The sequence below is a fragment of the Hemiscyllium ocellatum genome, chromosome 19 (genome assembly GCF_020745735.1).
Source record: "Hemiscyllium ocellatum isolate sHemOce1 chromosome 19, sHemOce1.pat.X.cur, whole genome shotgun sequence".
NCBI lineage: Eukaryota > Metazoa > Chordata > Chondrichthyes > Orectolobiformes > Hemiscylliidae > Hemiscyllium > Hemiscyllium ocellatum.
In genome coordinates this window covers 75,332,589-75,337,877 of record NC_083419.1, presented here as the reverse complement: position 1 = coordinate 75,337,877, position 5,289 = coordinate 75,332,589, and the positions used below count along the sequence as shown (strand labels likewise).

Genomic DNA, 5,289 nt, shown 5'->3' with positions numbered 1-5,289 from the left:
AAATGGCGTTAAGCTGGACTTCTGATGAGGATCGCGTTGGGTGCAACATCAAGGGCCAAAGAGCCTTTATTGCACAGTAATATTCGGTCCACGAGCTGTTCTCAGCCTGATGTTGCAATCATCCTGGCCAATATCAGTGAAATGAGCGCCTGGCGTGGATCATCCTCTCAACATCGGCAGTTCAGACACTTCTAGTCTGCTCTAGAAGCACGGCAACCTGATCAATTGCCCAATGGAGCTGGCATCATAGTACGTCCAACGGCTCCTGTTCTTGCCACTGAGACCAGAAATCCAATTACTCGATTTTTTGCTGTGGACCTGCATTGAAACCCACCTCAGAGGTGGATGTACTGATTATGGATCATCCATTATGTCGCATCAGGTTCAGGAAAAGGACAGAGAAAAACGTGGTGAAAAAGAGATGCTATTGACTATAATTCTGGATAAGTGGCGCTGGAAGAGCACAGCAGTTCAGGCAGCATCCAAGGGGCAGAAAAATCGACGTTTCGGGCAAAAGCGCTGCATCAGGAATAAAGGCAGAGAGCATGAAGCGTAGAGAGATAAGCTAGAGGCCGGTGGGGCTGGGGAGAAAGTAGCATAGAGTACAATAGGTGAGTGGGGGAGGGGTTACTGAATATAAGTTTACCGTGGCTTCCTGCGTTGGTCACGGGCAATTTTTGGTCACTACTGTACTGGGATTTTCCTTCCATCAGTTTCAATTCGTCACAGAATTCGATTCACTGACACTGCACCAAGTTCCTTTGGAAAGTTCATACGACACATTGACCAACATTGCACACAACGTCAATAATCTTCAGCATTACAACCTCCAAGAGCACGTGGCATGGTTTGCATAAATAGTATACAAAGAACAATGATATGCAAGAGCTAATTGAATTCCAGTTTAGATGAGATTACATTCCCTGCTGTGTGGAAACAGTCATTTCGGCCCATCCAGTACACACCTCCCAGCCTACCCAGACCCATTTCCCTTGGCAGATGCATCGAACACTACGGGAAATTTAGCATGACCAATTAACCTGACCTGTATATCTTTGGATTGAGGGAGGAAACCGGAGTACCCAGAGCAAACCCATGCAGTCACAGGGAGAACGTACAAAATCCACACTGTCAGTTACCCAAGACTGTGAGGCAGCAAGGCTAATCAATGAAACACTATGGGACCCGTGAGGCACAGTGCAAAGTAGCAAGTATCCACCATAATATTCATAATGCCAGATATTCACATTCATTACCTTGGCCAGAATGTCAGCTTTGCAAAGGGCGAGTCTGCCCCTGAATCCCCAGAATCCGCGTGGACGCCTGTTCTATTGGTCCACCTGGAAGCCTATGTTCAGCCTGACAGAGAAATTGTGAGAAATCTCCACTTTCTGATCTAAAGCTGCGACAGGATTTGTCTAATCCAGCTGAGAGGGCAGAGAGTTACACGCGCGACATTAATATTTTTTGATGTAGATTCACATTTCCCTCATTATGTTAGTGTTTAAAGACCTGGGCCAGAAACAGCCCAGTCAGGACGGAACATGAGGAGGCCATTCTTCGCACCGCTCTTGCCCCGCCCCGCCATTCGATATCATCATGGTTGAGCCAGTATATTAATGTCTTTTTACAGCGTATCAACATCATCGTGTTTCCTATTGGCTAACAGATATAATAATCGACCTCTATCTTCAATAGACATCGAAATTGTTCATTTCTGAGACAAAACAAGGTACGTTTCAAGACAATTGGGTTTCTGCACCAATATTGCAGGTTTTGCAGAGGAACAGCCAAGTCTGGTCTGATCACATATCAAACCATAAACTAAACCACGACACTGGTGAGACGCAAATCGATGATCTTGGAATAACAACTTCAGCAATCACGTGGAAATCCAACGGGCTTTCTCTTGCGCCACAGAACCGCGCAAGCAGACCTTTTTTTAGCACACAGGGTTGCCTTTGCCTCGGGACTCCCATCTCACATATGTCTGCCTTCGTCACACTTTCCAGTACCAGGTGCTTATCCGAGTGTGTTCTGGCTATTCAAGTGTTTGGCTACATACTGCAGAAATATTCTACTGACATCTAGCAATACCACATTTTCAGATAGTGATTTCCAGACAAACACCACTGTCTGGGTAAAAATATTTATTCTAAATCTCCGCTTAATTGCTTGTCTCTTGGTTTTAATCTATGCTACTGCGTATTATTACTTCCCAAAACATGCTTATTTCTGTCACACGTATCTCTCCTCTTCATAATATGTGCACGTTAATCAGTTTCTCACACAGCCTTCTCTGTACTTGGATAAACAGCCCCATGCTGGCTCGTCTACCTTTACAGTGGGAATGGTCCAACCCTTTGTCATTCTTATCATCTCCTCTGAACACCTTCTCCTGGAATCAGACGCTTCCTGCAGCCTTCAATGGAAAAACGTTCTCTGAAGAAAAGACAAAATGTCTCAACAAAACTCATCAGCTCTTTTACATCTATTAAGAAAAAGAAGAGTTCATGTTTCGAGTCCAACGATCCGTTTTTGGAATGAATGGGACGTACGGGAGGGAAAAGAATGCGGAAGAAGGCGGACGGGTCTGAAATGATTGAACTCGATTCTGGGTTCTGAAGGCTGCATAGTCTGTCAGTTGAAAATGAGGTGCCGTTCTTCCAGCTTGTGCTGTGCCTTGAAGGATCACTGCAGCAGACCGGAGTCTGAAATGGTGCCTTGGGAACACAATGTAATATTGAAGTCACAGGAGACTGGAAGATCAAGATATTTTTTGTTGATTCCATACAGAACGTCGGTGATCTCAGCTTTGTCACTGACTCTGTTTTTCTAAACCCATTGTGGAGTGATAAAATTCAGAGGAGGAAATACAGTTGCCTGGATTGAATGAAGTGCTGACAAATCACTGAAAGATGTGTCTGGAAAGTTACACAGTGAGGAGAGTATGGTAACCCAGCAGGTCTTCTAGCTTACACATTAGAAAGTTACAGCGCAGTGCAGGCCCTTCGGTCCTCGATCTTGCACTGACCTGTGAAAGACATGTGATGCCCATCTAACCTTCACTGTTACATTATTATCCATATATATGTCCAATGCACATTGAAATACCCTTATATTCAGCAAGTCTAAGACTGTTGCAGGCAGGCTGATCCACGCCGGTACTCCTCTCTGTGTGAAGAAATTAACAGTTTTCTGTCCTAAATCAATCGGCATTCATTTTAATGCTATAGCTCCTCGTGTTGGCCTTCGCCGTCTGAGGAAAGTGGCTAACACTCCCCACTCTATCTCACCTTCTGATAATCATATAAATCTTGATTAAGTCACCGGTCCACCTTCTTCTCTCCGACGAAAACAACTTCAGTCTCCTCACATTTTGCTCGTAAGAACTTCGATCCACACCAGCCACCATCCTAGTAAACCTCCATTGAACCCTTTCCAGAGCTTTCACATTTTTCCAAAATTCAGTAACCAGAGCTGCATGCAATATTTGGTGGTGCCCTATCAGGTGGAAAAGCCGCAACTTCGGTGATTTTATGGAATGGTGCTGTATTGGCAGTTGTTGGGATGCAAGGAATACTGGACCAGAGGATCACGACAGAAAATGTCCTGCATTGTGCTGGCAAGTAGTGGAGTTCAGTGGGATTGAATATTGGTAAAAGTGGAAAAGAGTGCATACCTTCCACCATTTCCTGTCACCAGTAAGCATGTCCAAGCTACAACTCATTCAGACATATTTCCTCATCTTTAAAAGGTATGCACACTTTCCGTTTGCATTGAGAAACGTTTTGTAAATTAATTCAGTACTGACAGGATTAACGTTTAAAGCAAACGGTCATACCAGACAAAATGAGGGCCACGTGAAGGAATATGTGTTCCATTCAGGAAAGATAAAATTGAATTGTTCATAGAAAGTTGTGGTGAACTGTCTGCTGATTTTTTTTTTGATGAGGAAAGAAGAAGTCTTCATGAAGCTAATCCAAAACGATCAGATAAATATAGATTGGAAAAACAAAAGACAAAAGTTCTGTGAGACCATTGTGCCTGAAACCTGGGGATGAAGGAATATAAGGGATAGTAGCAATATTGATCATAAATTGGCTGCGATTAATGTTCCTGATGGAGGGTGCCTGCCTGAGACTTCGATTTTCATGCTCCTCGGATGCTGCGTGGCATGCTGTGCTTTTTGAGCACCACTGTCTTGCTGACACTGGTCTCCAGCATCTGCAGTCTTCACTTTCACCTGCGGGAAAGGGAACAGGGTCATCATTAACAATTGTGTTTTGAACTGGAAGAATTTTTCAAGCGAAGTTTGATTGAGCATTGGGATGTGGACGTTCTGTTTAGATTAGTTTAGCCCAAGAGCATTCTATGATTAATCACAGCCTCCAGCGCGCCCATGAGTTTCTGTGATTGGTTGGAGGACCAGTGCCTCCAGCTTGGTCATGGTAGGACTGCCTCTTCTTCGCTATTGGACACTATACGTCAACAGTTGGGATGGGTCCTGCAGCATGCATAGGATTAACATGATTGGTGAGCATGCTTGCAGCGAGTGATCATTGTAACGAAATGTTGTCGTCTCCAATCGATAGTCGGTGAGTGAAGGCTAAAGGGGAGGAAAGCACCAGGTGCTATAGCCCAGTTAGAGGTTTCATGTTTGGTCATTATATGAATCTGGACCCACACACAGTGTCTCTGGGCTCGCCAATTAAGCCAAAGAGAGTCTGAGTCTTCTTCCCAGAAATAGACCCCAATCAGCCGCCGCTATTCCTGGTTCAGTTTTATCTTGTTTTTTTTTAATTTATCAGGTCACTGTTGGTTTATCTATCTTTAGTGTGAATAAAGCTGAAAATAAACGATATTGTGTGAAATCATTGTTTTGGTCCATGAGGATGTGGTGTTGTTGGGAGACGTTTGGCTGTGTTTTCGTGACTGGGATTGATGAGAAAGTGTACCCCATGAACATCTCTGTCCCTTACCTTGTTGTAAATGTTTCAGAGACAGAAACAATGGGCATACGTGTTTGTTTTTGGAAGACAACCTGCTTTGAAAGGTGATGAAGATTGGACTGAAGCAGTGACAGTGATTATCTTTATTGCTTTTTCAATTAGTGAACATCACTGCTCTTAATCATGTCCGTGCTAACATCACGGCTCTTAAGCATCAGCCTACACTGTGGGCCAATGGCGCAATGGATAACGCGCCTGACTACAGATCAGGAGATTGTAGGTTCGATTCCTATCTGGCTCGTGCATAATGCGTACCTTTATAATGCATTTAAAAACT

General features: G+C 44.0%; 1 non-coding gene across 1 annotated transcript; it reads left to right on the top strand.

Annotated features, from left to right (window-relative positions):
* The first annotated feature begins 5,180 nt into the window (after positions 1 to 5,180).
* Positions 5,181 to 5,253, top strand: trnac-aca (transfer RNA cysteine (anticodon ACA)). Its single transcript has one exon. It is a non-coding gene; the product is annotated as a tRNA-Cys (tRNA).
* Positions 5,254 to 5,289: the final 36 nt, after the last annotated feature.